General features: G+C 42.9%; 1 protein-coding gene across 2 annotated transcripts in view; it reads left to right on the plus strand.

Moving 5' to 3' along the window:
* The window catches only part of b3gat1a (beta-1,3-glucuronyltransferase 1 (glucuronosyltransferase P) a), a 156,522-nt gene that overhangs the window by 14,947 nt on the left and 123,728 nt on the right, over positions 1 to 17,847 (plus strand). The window contains exon 1 of one of the 2 annotated variants that reach the window (XM_061827062.1): positions 3,931 to 3,951. The exons of the other annotated variant lie outside the window; for it this stretch is intronic. The gene's annotated coding sequence lies outside the window, so the exon portion shown is untranslated. Of the gene's footprint in view, positions 1 to 3,930; positions 3,952 to 17,847 lie in introns of those variants that run through there. 2 annotated transcript variants of the gene reach the window in all.

Raw genomic sequence — 17,847 nt, forward strand, 5'->3', positions numbered from 1 at the left:
ACCAAATTCATTTTTAATGCAGCCGTCGGATTGCGGCGTATGAAGCTTGACCGGCGCGTTTCCGTCTGGATTCAAATGAACATTTTGCTTTTAGCGCTGCTCGTTGGTGCATAGCAAAAGCCATTGTCGCCGCATGGAGTGAAATTCAGCGGAGTGAATATGCGTGCTCGTTGTGTGCAGTGTATGAAATATGAAGCAAAAGAGAACATATCGCATGTGTTTTTTATCTATAGAAAAAAAAACTTCACTTGGTCCTTTTGAGTGCTCATAAATATCATAGGAATATATACAGGCTTTTAAGTTCCTGGACCGCACCCTCTTTTGTGTCTCAATAAATGAAAGGAGAAAGCTTATGACGAGCCAGCCCGTGGAATAAATTTTCATGTTGGCATGCAGCACTAAATAAGGTAAGACTTCTCCGAAAAGCATATTTTCGTTCCTGGGTTTCTAGTGAATAATAATTGGGGGTCATACAGTCTTGATGAAAAAATGGGTGCAGGTGCCGAATAGCCAACAGCATTAATGGAGGACTTTGTCCAAAATTTCCATGTACAATAAACCCTCCAATCTGAAGTAATATCCATTCATCCATCCATTTTCTTTACCCCTTATCCTCACGAGGGTCGCGGAGAGTGCTGGAGCCTATCCCAGCTGTCAACGGGCAGGAGGCCGGGTACACCCTGAACTGGCCGCCACCCAATCGGAGGGCACATAGAGACAAACAGCCGCACTCACAATCACACCTTGGGGCAAATTTAGAGTGTCCAATTAATGTTGCATGTTTTTGGGATGTGGGAGGAAACCGGAGTGCCCGGAGGAAACCCACGCAGGCACGTGGAGAACATGCAAACTCCAAGCCGAAAGGAAAAGAAGAAGAAGAAGAATTAATTTGTTATAAGTTATTGGAGAAACCTGCATTTGACATAACATAACAATTGGTTGTTTTGATGGTTTTAATGTGTTGAGGTGGCGAACCCAGCAGTCATGAGCCACTGGGAGCTTTGTTTCATTTTTCAGTCAGCTGACTCTTCTGTGGATGAATTTCATTTCTCTTAATTGCAACGGTCCCAGCACCTCGGTGCTGCAACGGCAATTCGGACAGACAAAACGTTGGAGTTATCTCCTGAGCAAAAAGTAATTCTCCACCATTTGGTCAGCAGATTGCTCCCTGTGTTTTGTTTTGGCCTCACCGGGTCCTCGAGATGAATCGCTGACATTTTGGATATTTTTCACCTTGTGAGGTAAAAACTCGCCATGTGCGCACTAATTGATTTGAGGACCGAAATTCACTTGGCAAATTAAAATGCGTCCTCCGTTCGCATTATTCCGAGATGGCCGCCCCTGGCGATGTTATCTGAGGATAAATTGGTTCAGACGTGGCCAGACTTTGCCTTCACCCGATTTCAGGAATTAAACATCAGCACACCCACCAAATAATGCTGCTGTCCATTTGATTGCTGGCGATAATCTCTGTGTTTGAAATAGATGAAAAAAAAATTCAACTTAACTACTGGTACATATTCCAGGCAAATTATTACAAAAAAGTTTTCAAGACAAATTTAATGTATGAGCAAAAGTCCAAAGGTGTAATTTGATAATATCCAGATCTGATCATGATTATGTACACTTTGACGAAGAAATGTAGAACTCTCACAGTCTTAATAGCGACACGTAGATCTGAAATCAAATTTAAAAGATGAAAGAAAAATACGTTAAGGGATATAAAGACTGAGTTGAAGCGAGAGGCTTGAAGAGAGACGGTAAATCAGGTAGAGGATCTCCTGATAACAGCTCCCATCTGTCAACTTTACAAAACAAGCCTTGGGTCCATTTTGTCCTCAGACGTTCGGGCCCGTCTCGGATGCCATGTTCCGTCCCGAGGCTTTACAACCGAACGCTTCCCACTCCATTGTGCGTGTCAGCTCTCGCCCTCCGCCGCGGCGGAAGCCGACTGTAAACTTCCAAAATGTCCGTCAAAGCCTCTCGTGATTCCCCCGGTGGTCACGTGACATTCGGCGGCACGCCGACAAGTCGGGCCACCCCTCGCCTGCCAGCACCGCACTGCCATTATGTGTCAAAAAGATTAAGATCATCCTGGATGATGTTGGCACAAAATCTTTTTCCAGCCGGACTTAGCATATAAATGGAAAAGAGATTAAATCGAAAACAACTTGAGTTCATTGCAAGTGTGCGCACAGCAGGGAAAATTGCTTTCCTTCGAAACGTTTACAGTAATTTGTCTCGTGGTGGCGCTTTCAGCCAAAACAACAACAAATCAATTTGTTTGGTGACATTTCGGAGTAGTTTAGTCGAAAAACCATTTACTATTGCTAATTCATCTGTCATGACTCGTGTCATTTTGTTGGAAAGAGGTGGCTTCAAGCAATCAATTGAGTCTTGCTAATTACGCTGAGGCGTCCTGCGATTGGTTGGCGATTAGACCGGGACGTAAAGTCAGTTGGAATAGGGTCCACCTCACCCACAAACCTAATTAGGTTAAGGACGATCGCAGTTCCTGTGATTTGATGGAGGCGTATGCGCCCGCGCGCCATGACACTCGCAAATCTGCACAGTCGAGTACAAAAAATCACGTGCGTAAAATTTGTTGCGAGTAAAAATACATAGATATTGAAAGATGACGCTTATTTGTATTTATTCATGTAGTCTTGACCAATGTTCCCTCTAAGCTGTGCCACTGCGCAATTCCGCACTTGTCGCACATGAAAACCGATCACAACACACGATCTCTAACAACGAGCTACTGCTCAGCCAACTTGTACTTCCTAGTTTACCTGACATTGGCCCCCTCCGCTCTTAAAGGGGTACACTCTTAATTACAAACAGAGCACACACCCGCAACTTTATATCTGCGGGCATGACTGACCACACCCGTACATTTTTCAACTGTGAGTGACTGCTATCGATGTCTATAGTCGATGTTAGTGAGGAGATTCAACAATAATGGAACTCTCTGGTATTCGGGGCTTGACCAGTTGCTGCGACTGCAGGACCCAAGAGACCAAAATATTGCTTGTGGTCCAGACAGGGTTAGGCAAACCAATTCACCCACAAGTCGCTAATATCGGCCTCGATACAGTATGTTCTTTCAATCAATATATAAAACGATGCAGATAAAATAAGGTATTATATATATATATATATATATATATAAAATATGGCGGCATGGTGGGTCAGCTGGAAAGCTTTGCTCTCACAGATCTGAAGTCACATGTTGTGTGGAGTTTGCATGTTCTCCCCGTGCCTGCGTAGGTTTCCTCCGGGATCTCCGGTTTGCCCCCACATCACAAAAACATGCAACATTAATTGGACACTCTAAATTGCCCCTAGGTGCGATTGTGAGTGTGGATGTTTGTCTCTATGTGCCCTCCGATTGGCTGGCGACCAGTTCAGGGTGTACCCCGCCTCCTGCCCGTTGAGAGCTGGGATAGGGACCAGCACTCCCTTGTGAGGATAAGCGGCTAAGAAAATGGATGGATAATATAGTATATTAACTCTTTGCAAATGTTTTCTCTCTTGTTTGTGGGGAGTAAGTGCTATTCTGAAGATTCAAAACTTTTTTTTTTCTGTATGAATGTCGTGGGGTGGAAGATTAACACTTTGTTAGAAACAAGCGTTGGAGGCCAACGTCGTCTTAAGTGTGACCGTGTTTTCGTCCGCATTTCTTTTGAGGAAGTTAATTTCACGGTGGCAAGGTCGCAGGCGTTTGCGCTCACACAAGCGGAAGATTGCGTTGTCGCGAGTGAACTTGCGCCGATGTAAATCGTGACATTGTGCTTGAAATGCCAAGTGAGACATCCGACGGAGCTGTCACCTTTAACGTGGCATTTGACGCCACCTTTCAGGAAGTCGGCGTGACACGAGAGGAAGGGGACAAAAAAAAAAGGAAGTCTCCATGCTTCTCCCTCACCTGGATACAACTAGAGCATGCAGGTCAGTGTGGTGTGTGTGTGTGCGTGTGTGCATGAGAAGCTGTCACTAAAAGCTGTGCCAGAGATGCAGTTGCCATGGCAACACATTGTCCAGTTTGGTGACAGCCATTAAAGTCATGTTAAGATATTTTACGTGTTCTGTAAAGGCACACATTCACACAAATGCCAGTTTCCCTCCAGATAGACATTTTAAGCACGCGTGTGTGTGTGTGTGTGTGTGTGTGTGTGTGTGTGTGTGTGTGTGTGGTGTGTGTGTGTGTGCGTGCGTGCGCAGATGTTGCTGACAACAATAAAATGTAATTGAATGCATGTTTGTGAAGAGCCGGGAACAAAGCTGGTTCTCCCTTTTCCGAAGATAAATAGGATGTCAGTCAGTAGGGCAAAGAAGTCCGGTGGGTGTGTGTGTGTGTGTGTGTGTGGGTGGGTGTGTGTGTGTGTGTGTAGGTGTGGGTGAAGTGTCAACAAAGTGGGCAGAAAAAGGCACGGTCTAGAATTTGTTAGCTGGCCAAAGTGCAAAAAATCAAAAGTCAAGCATTTGTGGGTTTACCTGGTATACTTCCCAGTTTTATATACATATATATTTATATATACACATATTTTTGTACAGTTGTTATTTGATTATTTTCACAAATGCTTAATGTTGATTCCAAATAATTATTTTCCAGTATGACATTTATTTACTCGTCCACACATTAACATATGGACGGATGTTCAAAAAATAAAAAATGTAATAACCCGTGGCTGGGCGCAGAGAACCCACATGAGGAACATCCTCTCAGGGAGGTAGCCTTTCACACGTACCACGTATTATTTTATCCATCCATTTCCTTCGCCTCTTATCCTCACAAGGGTCGCGGGGAGTGCTGGAGCGTATCCCGGCTGTCAACGAGCAGGAGGCGGGGTACACCCTGAACAGCAAGGAGACCGCATTTGTGGTTTTGGTGGCCAGCCAAACAAACAAAGAACTATTCTCATACTCATGAACACCTATGGACAATTTAGAATCTTCATTAAATGCAATTTTATGACGTTTGGATAGTTTATTTAGTAGATTTATTTTGCAGCTATCACAGTGTTCTACATGTACTGTTTAAATAGACCAATCCATCCTGTAATAAGCATTTTTTTTGGTCCGTTATCTCATAATTAATATAAATATTTGTCATAAAGTGTGTAATCCCATCAGAGAGGTGTAGCCATTGACATTTGACTGTCGTATTACCAGCAGTATCCATCCATCCATTTTCTTCGCCGCTTATCCTCACGAGGGTCGCGGGGATTGCTGGAGCCTATCCCAGCTGTCACCGGGCAGGAGGCGGGGTACATCCTGAACTGGTCGCCAGCCAATCGCATGGCAAATCGGGACAAACAGCCGCACTCACAATCACACCTACGGGCAATTTAGAGCGTCCAATTAATGTTGCATGTTTTTGGAATGTGGGAGGAAACCGGAGTGCCTGGAGGAAACCCACGCAGGCACGGGGAGAACATGCAAACTCCACACAGGCGGGGCCGGTGTGACGGTCTGAGCCCTCCCCCGTGCTGAAAAGTCCCCTTGGGATTAATGCGCATGGGCGGAGAATTTTTTCAATTTTTCTCCATCCGTTCCAGTCTGAAACTTCCTCATCCATGCTTCTTCCGCGTGTTCATTTTCGCTCCGCGTGCATTTCGCGATGGACATCTCACAAAGTCGAACACATCGAATGCAAGAATACAGAAAAGAATGCAAACATATTGTTTATTATTTCTGGACTGGAAAGCACGTTCTAGCATTGAACAAGAATCAACAGAGGATTGTTCGGGCTCAGTCATGAAGGCGCATTTGGGATAGTGAAAGTAAGTGTCATATCACCTGAACCCAGACCTGAACAACCCTCTGTGGATTCTTGTTCAATGCTGGAACGTGCTTTCCAGCTGAGAAATAACAAACACGTTTGCATTTGTTTCTGTATTCTTTCATTCGCTGTGTTCGGCTTTGTGAGACGTTCATAGCCAAATGAACGCGGAGCGAAAATGAACACGAGGAAGAAGCGTGGATGGGGAAGTTTCAGACTAGCATAAAAGTAGAAAAATTGCAAAAAATTCACCGCACATTAACCTGAAGAAGACCTTTCGGCACTGGGAGCGCTCAGACCGTCACATCGGGATTGAACCGAGATCCTCAGAACTGTGAGGCTAACACTTTCCAACTGATCCACCGTGTCGCCAAGTATTGTTTTACTGTATTAAAATCCAAAAAAACTCTGACGGTGACTGCTCAGCCTGTTGCCTTTTAGGTTTTTGTGAGAATTGTGACATCCATTTGTTTCTTTTCTCTGAAACTGCGAAAACCACAGAACTTGATTCTAGGCCTTCACAGCTACATGCGTGCACACCGACGTTAGATCAATGCACCACGAACAATCGTTGACTTTGATTAAGGCAGAGTCAATTTCCATTTGCATCTCACGGCGCCTTTTTACATCTCACTACACTGAAGCGATTACAAGCCTTGATTGTGCGTGCTGAAAAGTGGAGAAAAGAAAGAAGTTGCACCTTGGAGGGAAGGAGGTGGGGCCGGCGTAGGGGGGGGCTCACTCTTGAGTGTACATCTTAATGTAGAAAGAGTTACTTTGGGGGGAAAAAAAAAAAAAAAAAAAACAACTAAATGAGAAGTCAGCAGTGACAAGATAGTCTTTGAAACTGGCAGAAGCCCGAACAGAAGATCTTATTGTCCCCTTTGGGTGTGACACCTGCCGACCGCGGCAATGGAGAATGAATATGCAAGTGCATGTTTCAATTTGAGATGGTAATTGCTTCGTTGTGAAGGTGGCGTTTGTGCTTGGGAGGTTTCAACCCCGCGAAGGTCGCAGCCAACTTTCTTTACACATTCGTCACACCAAAAAAAAAAAAAAAAAAAAAAACCACCGGAGCTCCCTTGAACGTGGGTCGCTTCGCCGGGAAGGTCTCACAAAGACCTGGACTGGCTTTGTGGATTCATATTTTTGAAAAGAAGTAATGGGAATCGGCATTCACGTCACGTTAGGGTTATTCCAGAGATTAAAAAACAAGTGTACAGCACAACCTCGGTTCTCGACCGCAATCCGTTCCAGAAGGCGGTTCGAGAAGTGATTTGTTCGAAAACCAAATCGATATCTCCCATTACAATTAATGGAAAAATAAATAATACATTCTGAGCCTAAAAAATTGGGCTTTTTAAAGCATTTTTTAGCTTTTCCTGATAATAAACTGTATACTAGAAATACTTGAATAGTTTAAATACTTTATATAATAAAATAACTGAAGAAATATATTTATTTTTTGCTTAAAATGTATGCTTTAGTAGTAGAGTACGTTAGGCTGGGAGTGCATTGCCGTATCTGTCGCGACTGGGCCCCCAGCCTTGCAAACTTTTTTTTATTAACAAAAGTGCAGAATAACTAAACAAGAAATAATGAGGGGGGGGGACACAAAAAAAAGGGTTTTTTTGTAGATTTTTAGAAAAAGTAACAAAAACATTAACTCGTAACTCGAGTTAATGAAATCTTTGAAACAAAACAAAAATGCAGAAATGCTAATGGTCTGCGTACAGAGGCTGCGTCATACACAATAACAAAGCGCGTCGCACCACAAACATAAAAATTGAAGTTCTTCACCTTTTATGGAAATGTATGCTTGACATTCTACCCTCCAAAGATGTTATTTTGCATTTTAGACATTTTGAAATTGGGCGTGTGAGCTCGTATCAGTTGTACAAAGATCCGATTTACAGGACGACAATCTGCTTACTGTATCCAGTTTCTCCTGTTCACAAAGGTATTAATATTATTTTATGGAAAAGCCTTAGGCAGCTACTTTCATCTGGCTAATTCAACTTTTAGGAGCCATTAGGGAGCAATCTACCCAAAGTGCTATCATATTTCACACTAATCTGATCATATCAATATTTATAATCAGTTTGCTTTTTGTTCTTTTCTGAACACTTCTGTTGAGTCATTTTCCATTCCACTTTTTCTTGATGGAATACAAAAAAAAACCCATCTTTATGTGGTGAAATCTTTAAAATAACGTTTTATTTTCATCTTTCTCTTCTATAAAGCTTTATAGAAGATGGAGCTACGGTAGATAGATATGCGGAATATCAATGGATAGCTGGGCAAAAGATAGACGTAGTGCTCAAATGTGACTCATGGGGGTAATTAAACGTGTACGTGTGTGTCCGTGTTCTTATATGCATTGATGAACAGATAGTACTAGAGATCTTTATTTCTTTTTATTATGATTATTTATTTAACACCCAGGGAACCAGCATTACAAAATACAGGAGGGAGCATTTAGTGTTACTTTTTTTAAAAATGTATTCACGATTTAAGTCCAAAATTGACCAGAATATACTGCGTCTGTTCCAATTTTACCTTCCCACAGCAAAACAAAATTTTAAAAAATGTTTTTTTATCACTCCTCCAGGGCTATAATGTAGAGTCATCCGTGGTCGAAGAAATGCGCTCATAATTAGCTGCTAGTTGAGCTTTTTTATTGATCTCCTCCAGCACAGAGCAAAGGCGTTTTTTTGTTTTTCACGACGCCTCATCATATAGGTCACGGGCAAATGGGAATGTCTGAATTATGAGTGAGAGCAACTTTTATCAGGCATTTGATGCAAAGCGAAATAATTGGGCAGGATGAAAACAATGCATTCGGTGATTTAATGCAATTAATTTTTTTAAAACTCAGCTGGATAGTAGCAGTTGTTTTCAGACATCCCCTCAAGGTTTGGGACATGGTGAAAGTCCCTCATCCCAACTTTGATCCTGCACGTCACCATAATCATAAGCAGCGCTATGAGGGCGTAGCTATTTATATTTTACAGGCGACATCACGCCATTAATCATGTTCTCCAGGGGCATCACTGCTGGGATGTGCTTTTATGCTTACCTCTGTAGGTATTCACAGCCAATAAAAGTGTCTGTCGGCTGTTTTATCGGCGCGCATTTACATTACAGAAACCCCCTGCGCGGCGTCTATGTGCAACGCCGTCCCCATTTACATCAAAATAGAAAGATAAAAGTAGGACAGATCATTGATGGATGACGCATTAGCTCGCTATCTTATCTATCACACATGAGAAGTAATGAAGGACCTCCTTGCCCTCCCGCGTTCGGCGCCCGCAGTGCATCACGTGACCTACGCGTTGCCTCGCCCGGTAGATCTGCGTAGCTTTTTCCGCGCACGCGTAAGAAAAAGAAAAAAAAGTTGCTGCACTGAGGCTTTATTCCCCAAAGACGGCGATGGATTCCAGCATACGGCGCTCATCTGAATAAATGAGGAGACTCCAAGAGGTTTACTCGCCCTCATGCGGGTTAGCTGGATCTGGCGTCGGGGAGGAGGTGGGTGCGCCCAGGACTGGTCGCTCGTCGATCACGGGGAGCAAAGGAGTAATGGTCCCGTAACATTTATTGCCTTCATTTGGCCATTTCCCCGCACCGATAATTGGTTACTTAAAATGCATTCTATGTTTTAATAGTCTCATTAAATCGTTGGTTAGCATTTTAGTGACGCAATTAAAACATGCAACTGTATTTTAAATTGGTTGCTTTATAGTAAGTGACAAAAGAAAACTCGAAATAGCCCAGTAAATGTAACATTTGCATGTAAATCTTCTTTTCCTTTCGGCTTGTCCCGTTAGGGGTCGCCACAGCGTGTCACCTTTTTCCATCAAAGCCTAGCTTGTGCATCTGTCCTCTTGTCCTCCCTCACATAATCCATCGACCTTTTCTTTGTTCTTCCTCTCACCCGACAGCACCAATATACTCACTCTCTCGAACCTTGTCTCTAAAACACCCAACATTGGCTGTCCGTCTTTAATGAGCTCATTTCTAATCCTATCCAACCTGCCGACTCCTCGAGAGAACCTCAACACCTTCATTTCCGCCGCCTCCAGCTCTGCTTCCTGTTGTTTCCTCAGTGCCGCCGTCTCTAATCCGTACACATCATGGCTGGCCTCACCACTGTTTTATAAACTTTGTGTTTAAAGAATTCCTTTATTTCACGTATTCATTTCGCCATACTGAAATGCGTAAATGATATGTCACCTGTCATTTACGTCGAAACGTAGGAGGCGCAGACAGAGTGCAGCCCGACACCGTTCTGATTCACTTTTTCCATGACAAAAATGTACTTTTGATCGGTTTGGCAAAAGTAATAATCCACGCCTGACGCTCTATTCATATTTGGGTGCCATGCCCCTGCCGGTCCCTGTCCTGGCTGTGCCGGTCCCCGATGCGTCACGCACCTGCCGCAATCAGCAGAGGCGCACACCTGCCGCATTCAGCAGAGTCTCGTCTCAAGCAATAATGTCTGATACATATCGGGCAACACGTATGGTCTGGCCTTTGTCAGATCGTTGCCTTATGCCTCGTTGCCACAATTTCCTGATCCAGTTCTTGCTCTCTCGTCCTGCCTGCCTACTGACCTTCGTCTTACACCTGCCGATTCCATTACTGCTGCCTCCGTGGACTGCCCGTTGGGTTCTAGACACCGGATTGAATAAATACACAAAATAATACAGTAGAGTACATGAAGCCTAAAAACGTTCCCCAAAAAGAACCCAATGGGTTGCATCTGTTTTACCTCGCGTCGGTAATTGTGCCGACTATAATTGGTTTAGGGTTGTTCAGTTCAGGCACGCCCAGTTGCTTTAGTTTGATTGAAGACCAAAATTTGAGTGCGTTGGATATTCAATATGTATGCTGCGGCAAGCCGGCAGTCCAGGGTGTACACTGCCCTTAATGAGGACAAGCACAAGACCACCACAAGGCTGGTTGAGGGGATTTTTTTTTTTTTTTTAAATAGTGGTTATGCCGTGAAGAAAAAGGAGACGGCATGCGCCATTTAGCTGCTGGACACGAAATCCACTTAAGGCTAATAACGTTCTAGATAATTGATGGACTGAATTGTTTGGTTATTTTACTCGAGTGACCCCTTCTTCCGTGTAATTTCCTACTCAGCCGCTATGGTAGAAAAAAAATTTACAGCAGCTGAAAAAAATTTTCCCAATACAAGTCTGAAGAATGAATTTGATGGATGTGGCAACGTGGTCTTATGTTGCCATGGCAACGGGAGATATGCTATTAACATACGAGCACACTGTTTTAAAACACTTGTTTCAAAGGGTCTATATCTTAGCGCCACAGTCCACATTAGAGTACGTTCAGAACTGTGTCCCAATTTAAAGACTGCACCCTTTGACGGTTTGAATTGAATGCTGCCAAAACCAACTGAAGAGCTCCTTCAGATCATCAGTGCTGTTTTGGTAGCCATCTTAGTAGTTTTTTGCCCAAGTGTTAGTCTTTTCGGGGAAATGCTTATTGGTTTTAGGCACATTTAACTTGTTTCCATATGGTTTTAGTCAAAGAAGTCTCAAAAAGGTTTTCGTAAAAGCAACAAGAAAGAATTTGACTTTTCACAAGCACACGTTTGAAGATGAACACACTGCATCGTTGACAAAATACCAAGAAAACAGAATGCCCTGAGCAATTAAACAAGAAAAAATAAAAGATGGATGTTTTGTTCACTTTAATACTTCTGCTTTGATTGATCACATGACTGGGACTCACCTTGTACCTGAGCTTTTTGATCTTTGAGAACAATGGGCAAAATTGTAATGGATCTGTCCTGCTGGATTTGTTTGTTTTTGTGACTTTATTGTAAGCATGTTGCTAATGTAGCCGAAGCCATTTGTGCTGCTCATTTAGACAAATGGGGACCAAGAACAGGTCAAAAATGGTACTGATAAGGAAAATCTTCCCCAAAAAACTGCTTATTCTACATATTGAATTGTCATTAGCACAACAAAGCTAACTTTAGCCTTATGATAGCTAATAATTCATTTGCATCAGCAGTTACTGTGAGTGTCACACTGAGATCACAATCAGGCCTATCCATTACTACCGCAAACAGGAAAGGGCTCAGCGCAGATCCCTGATGCAGTTCCACCTCCACCTTCTGACCTTCTCTGTACTTTTCCACGAGCATCGTCAAGGCAAATGATGCATCTGTGGTACTCTTTCTAGGCATGAAACCATACTGTTGCTCGCAGATACTTACTTCTGTCCTGTGTCTAGCCTCCACTACTCTTTCCCATAACTTCGTTGTGTGGCTGATCATCTTTATTCCTCTATGGCAGGGCTCAGCAACCTTTTTGAGGCTAAGGGCTACTTCGTGAGCACCGATCGTATGAAGGGCTACGTGACCTGTTTGCAGCAAATTTAATTTGACAGTTCATTACATCTACATAAAATATTTTTGTTTTAATTTATTGTAGTAAATGGCATTACAGGTATTTTAAAAATGTAATTCACGTAAGCAAGTCAGATTCAGAATTTAAAGCACAAACAACAATTTGTGGCCTATGGTATTTTTAGAACATACCTCGCGGGCGCCTTATATGGGCCTCGTGGGCTACCATTCGCCCGCGGGCACCGCCTTGATGACCCCTGCTCTATAGTTTCCACAGCTCTGAAAATCTGAACATTTCTACCAAAACGACAGTGGCTGTAAAAATCAACGACAACTCATTGATTTTCACAAAACACTTCGAATTAAACTTGGGCAAAGATCTGGTCTCCCGGAGTGTTTGACAGATTTTAAATAGATAAAGGTAGTAATGACAGTTGACAGATTTTAAATAGATAAAGGTAGTAATGACTGCAGTCCAATCCAAGAGCCATTGACATATTGAGATTTATGTTATATATTTATAATATAATACATATAGATTGGGGAAAATTACCACAATGGTTGTTTGGGAAAACGAGAAAGAATTAGATGCAATCAGTGTAAATATCAGCAGTCCATGAAATATGAACCTGGAAATGAAAAAAAAAAATATATATATATATATATATAATATATATATATATATATATATATATCGCAATAGGATTATTTCCTGCCTTTTTGCACGTCATTTGTTTTCTTCACTCCTGCTTTTCCCTTTTTTTCCTTTCGCATTGTATGCAAGCCGTGATGCAATTCTATAGCCAGCGTGGCATCTAATTAAGTGTCAGTACTTTCCCGGAGAGAAATGATGGATAATGTGGAAATGTTAATAAAAGCCAACCAAGCAGGGTAAAGTGGAGATGTGGGAATAGCCGACGTATGGACTCAAGGGTATTATTGCATGCGGCGGGGGCTCTGCAGATGGCGGCGAGGGTGCGTCAAGTTTAACGCGCGCCCAATCCCATGGCGCCGAGCGGCCATCGGGTGCAGTGTGCAGTCACTGTCATGCTGCACAGTCATCTGTGATTTACAATGTAATTGCTGAATAATTTGCCAGCTGCTACGTGTTTAATTTGATGAATTATGTTTTCCAACTCAGGAAATGAGATTTAAATGCATTTTTTACTCAAGTCATCAGGATGCTCTCTCCTCTACTTTGATGAGAATTTGCAGTTGTACTTCACGAGAAACGAAAAAGATTCAAAATGATTCTGGATGCAAATATTAGCGATAACGTATTGTGGGCGCAACTTTCGCGCAGCAATAAATCAGTAAAAGCGCTAACTCATCCGGACGTGGCGAGAGACAACCCTATAACTGCTTTATAAATGCGCACCGCAGCCGTATGTTTATCTGCTTAAATTGGTCTGTAAACACTGAAGGACAAATCCAATTGATGATCCGGGCGTTGCGCTGCCTGAGCTGGGTACAAAGTTTACAGCGACAGGTAGGAGAGTCGTCAACAAAATGTGACAGCTTTTTGGAATGAAGCGGAGAGAGGATGTGTGTGTGTGTGTGTGTGGTGTGTGTGTGGTGTGGTGTGTGTGTGTTGTGTGTGTGTGTGTGTGTGTGTGTGCATCAGTTGCCTTGAAGCAGGAATGGTTGCAGCCGAGACGATAAGAGTGCAATCCAAAGCCCAAAAGCTGTCATTTAACATGCTCTTTGCAGCATGAATCAGTGTGTCTCATGTCACCACACTTCACACCTCATGTATCTTTTTCCTCACACATCTCTACCCCCGTCTCCCCCACCCTGCCCCCCACCTCATGTTGGCCTTGACGTCTCCTCTGTGGCCCTCCGTGTTATGAAGAGGCCCCTCTTCAACCGACCGCTACCCCGCGACACCCTCGCCACTGCCACCACGTCTGATTCCCTGTCAGGTCCATCTGTTGCTTTCATGCCAACAGATGGGGGTATTTTGCCCACGGCGGCACACTGATACCGTGAAGCCGTGAAACCGAGCACACCCACCAAACATCATATTACGATCCGGCCAACTTTGGTTACAGGCGAGAAAATATTCAAAAATGTTCAAATATGAATGCTCAAACCAGCTCAGACCAAAGAGAAGGTTTATGGATGTGGTGAGGGAAGACATGAGGGCAGTTGGGGTTAGAGAGGAAGATGGAGGAGATAGGCTAGGATGGAAACAAGATGACACGCTGTGGCGACCCCTAACGGGACAAGCCGAAAGGAAAAGAAAAAGATTCTGGTATTTAAATATGTAATGATTCTTCTTTGTTTTCCGTGTCAGTTTTACAGTAAATTCAACAGGGAGGGGCAAAGGAAGGACACTTTGCCTCTGCAACTGTAAGCATGAGAACAAGCCCGTAGAGATACTTTTAAAAACTTTCAAAAGTGTTTTAAGCATGTGGGTGGGGTAAAGCTATTTTATATATCCAGTTCTGCCCTCAACTGTATGTCACACCAAGACATTAGAGATGGTTTACAGCTCTGTTGCTACTCTTTTGGTTAGCAATGGAGTTGATTATTTTTTCTGCAATTAACTCTTCAGTGTCAGTTTGTGAACAACAATTTCTATGAACTAAGATGATTACACTTTCTACCATTTTTTTTTATGAGACATCTATTTGGGCGACGTGTTCATTCGAGTGAAAGATTAATGATGAACTGTGACTATTCGGAGTGATCAACGTAGAGTCAGCTGCTATTTGAGGAAATCTTGTTAGAGCTGTTAATATGAAGACTTAAAAGATTCCAACATTTGCTGAACGCAATCATCTTTTAAGATCTTTGTCTGCAATTTTTAAAGCGGTTTCTATGTTATGTCACATAGATTTAAGTGACTCTGCCCAACGTGTAGCATTCACATAGCGGCACAAAGATGCCGCAGTGGCCAACATCTTATTGCCACTCGTTATTGAAAGGCAAGATGGATGGGACGAGTCCTGCTGCAATGATTCACCATTAAAAGTCACGTCGTTGCTCCTCGGGGTAATGAATAGTGAAATTTATTTCCAAGATAGAGCAATAAATGTATTTTGCCTTTGCAGCTCCGGAGCCTCTTTACAATATTTCATTGCTCATCAGTTGGTATGAAATAGGCTTCCTATGTGGCCATCGTCTCCAACAAAGTCAGTTTGGATTCATATGGGCACTATCTTTTAGAGCCTGCGATGGTGCTCATCAACCTCACTTCATATCTTTATTGGCTATATTTTATGACAAATCCGCCACAGAATCTTGGGCAAAATAAAGCAGGTGACAGTAATTCCTCAAATCATCTTTGTAACTGTTCCTCCGCCTGTTTCCTGATTTCACTGCAGGTCACAATGACATCTGTGAACATCATTTTCAATCCATTCCAAACCGACTTTATCGGTCAGCCTATCCATCACCATCGTGAATAGGAAGGGGCTCGGGGCTGATCCCTGATGCAGTCCCACCTCCGCCACAAATACCACCTGTCACCTCACTACTGTTTTGCAACCCTCATACATGTTGTGTATTATTCTAACATATTTCTCTGCCAAGGCGGCACAGCTGTAAAGCGTTGGCCTCACCACAGTTCTGAGGAACCGTGTCCGATCCCAGACCTCTCTGTGTGGAGTTTGCATGTTCTCCCCATGCCTGCGTGGGTTTTCTAAGGGCGCTCGGGTGTTCACCCACATCTCCAAAACATGCAACATTAATTGGATACTCTAAAATTGCCCCTAGGTGTGATTGTGAGTGTGGGAGTTTGTCTCGATGTGCCCAGCGATTGGCTGGCAACCAGCTCAGGATGCACCCAGTTTCCTGCCTGTTGAGAGCTGGGATAGGCTACAGCTTTCTCGTGACCCTTGTGAGGATAAGCAGCTAAGAAAATGAATGGATAGATTTCTCTGCCACTCAAGACTTCTGCATTCAAACGTGTGCCACAGTATTCTGCGGTTGTACAACAATTGAAATCTAACCACCTAACTTGCGTGACGTAGAATAAGAATCTGTTCTTCTAAAATAATTCTGGTGCTGAGGATTGATTCAAATGAGAAGCCAAACATTACGGTATTATTTATTGATTTATTCTTTTTAAACACCCTCATTAATATAAATTGCTGAGGTCAAAATATTGAATTGTCACGTGATGTCTGCCCACCCGTTGTTCAGTTGCCTAAACCATATGTGCAGCATCACCAGAGCATGGATAAAACCCCAGGATTTTGCAGTATTAAACTTTTTTTTTTTTTTTTTTTTTTTTATCTCAGCTCGGCTGGGAGATTATGCCTCACCGAAGAAAGCGACCATCTGTCCGCTGGGCCAGAAAATAGAAGACACTTCTCTACTTTTTTTTATTTTTTATGGAGCCAGGGATCTATGTTGCAGAACAACTGCAGATCAAACAGCAAAACACTCTGCATGGGTCAGTAGGTGCGGCATTGTTAGAAATAGCTACCCCGGGCTTTTATGTGCCGTGGCAACTCACACTTACTACCGAGATGTGGCTGCGCTCAGAACCTGAATCTTAGAATCTTAGCCCATTTGGTCAACAAGCAGTCTGACAGCAAAATGTAAATTGTTGCTTGTCAAGTGTGCAATCAAAACAAATCAATGATGAATGCAGATATACGAAAAGACTGTCCAAAAGTCTTAATTTTGTAATACTTGCATTATAAAAAACATTGTCATACAGTCTGGAATGACAGTGTCTTCCAATCTCTCCTATGTTACACGTAAATGGCTTTAATTTCCCAAATTATCATACGTGATGTAAAAAAAAAAAAAAAATCACATTAAATCACAGGGAACTGTTCTGCTGGATAGAAACAGTTTACTTCAGAAAAAAAGCCAGAAAGAGTTTAGCACCTAATGAGCACCATACCGATGCGTTGTGTCAAGTTAGTGGCTTGCAAAAGCAATCAGGTGTGCCGTGGGAAGATATCCAATTTTATGTACTTGCTTAAAAAAACATTTATTCCAAGAAATAATGTAATCTTTATTCATCTATTTATGCCAGTGAGGCACAATGACAGACAACAAAAAATCCTCTTCTATTAGATGGCAGGAAGTACATACAGTAATTAATCAATCCATTTTTGGTGACATTTACTTTTGTTGGTGTGCCGTGGGATTTTTTACAGTAGGTAGAATGATTGCCACATCGCTCAGTGGTTAGAGCGTTGGTTTGGTAAACCAGGGGTCGTGAGTTCGTATCCCCCTGGGGCCTCCATTCCCCGAGAGGGGTTGCGTCAGGAAGGGCATCCGGCGTAAAAACTGCGGCAAACGAATATGAGCGTTTCGCTGTAGTCACCCCTAACGGGACAAACTGAAAGAAACTTACTTACTGGAGTTGAATAGGAGCGCTGACCTTCTTGTGTGGCGTTTCTATGTTCTGACAGTTCTTGCGTGGGTTCTGTCCATGGGTATTCTGGCTTCCCCCACATCTCAAAAACATGCTACTGGTGTCAACTGAAGACTATAAATTGTCTTTAGGTTTAAATGTGAATGTGATTATTTGGTTTGGTCGATATGTGTCCTGTGATTGGCTGGCGACCAATCCAGGGTGTACAGCAGTTCTCGCCGAAAGTCAGTTGAGATAGTCTCTAGCTCACTCCTGACTCTAGTGTAAGATTAGCGGCGTAGCAAATGGATGGATGGATAGATAAATAGATCAATGGATGGAATACTCATAGGAACCTGA

Source organism: Syngnathoides biaculeatus, chromosome 8 (assembly GCF_019802595.1).
Source record: "Syngnathoides biaculeatus isolate LvHL_M chromosome 8, ASM1980259v1, whole genome shotgun sequence".
NCBI lineage: Eukaryota > Metazoa > Chordata > Actinopteri > Syngnathiformes > Syngnathidae > Syngnathoides > Syngnathoides biaculeatus.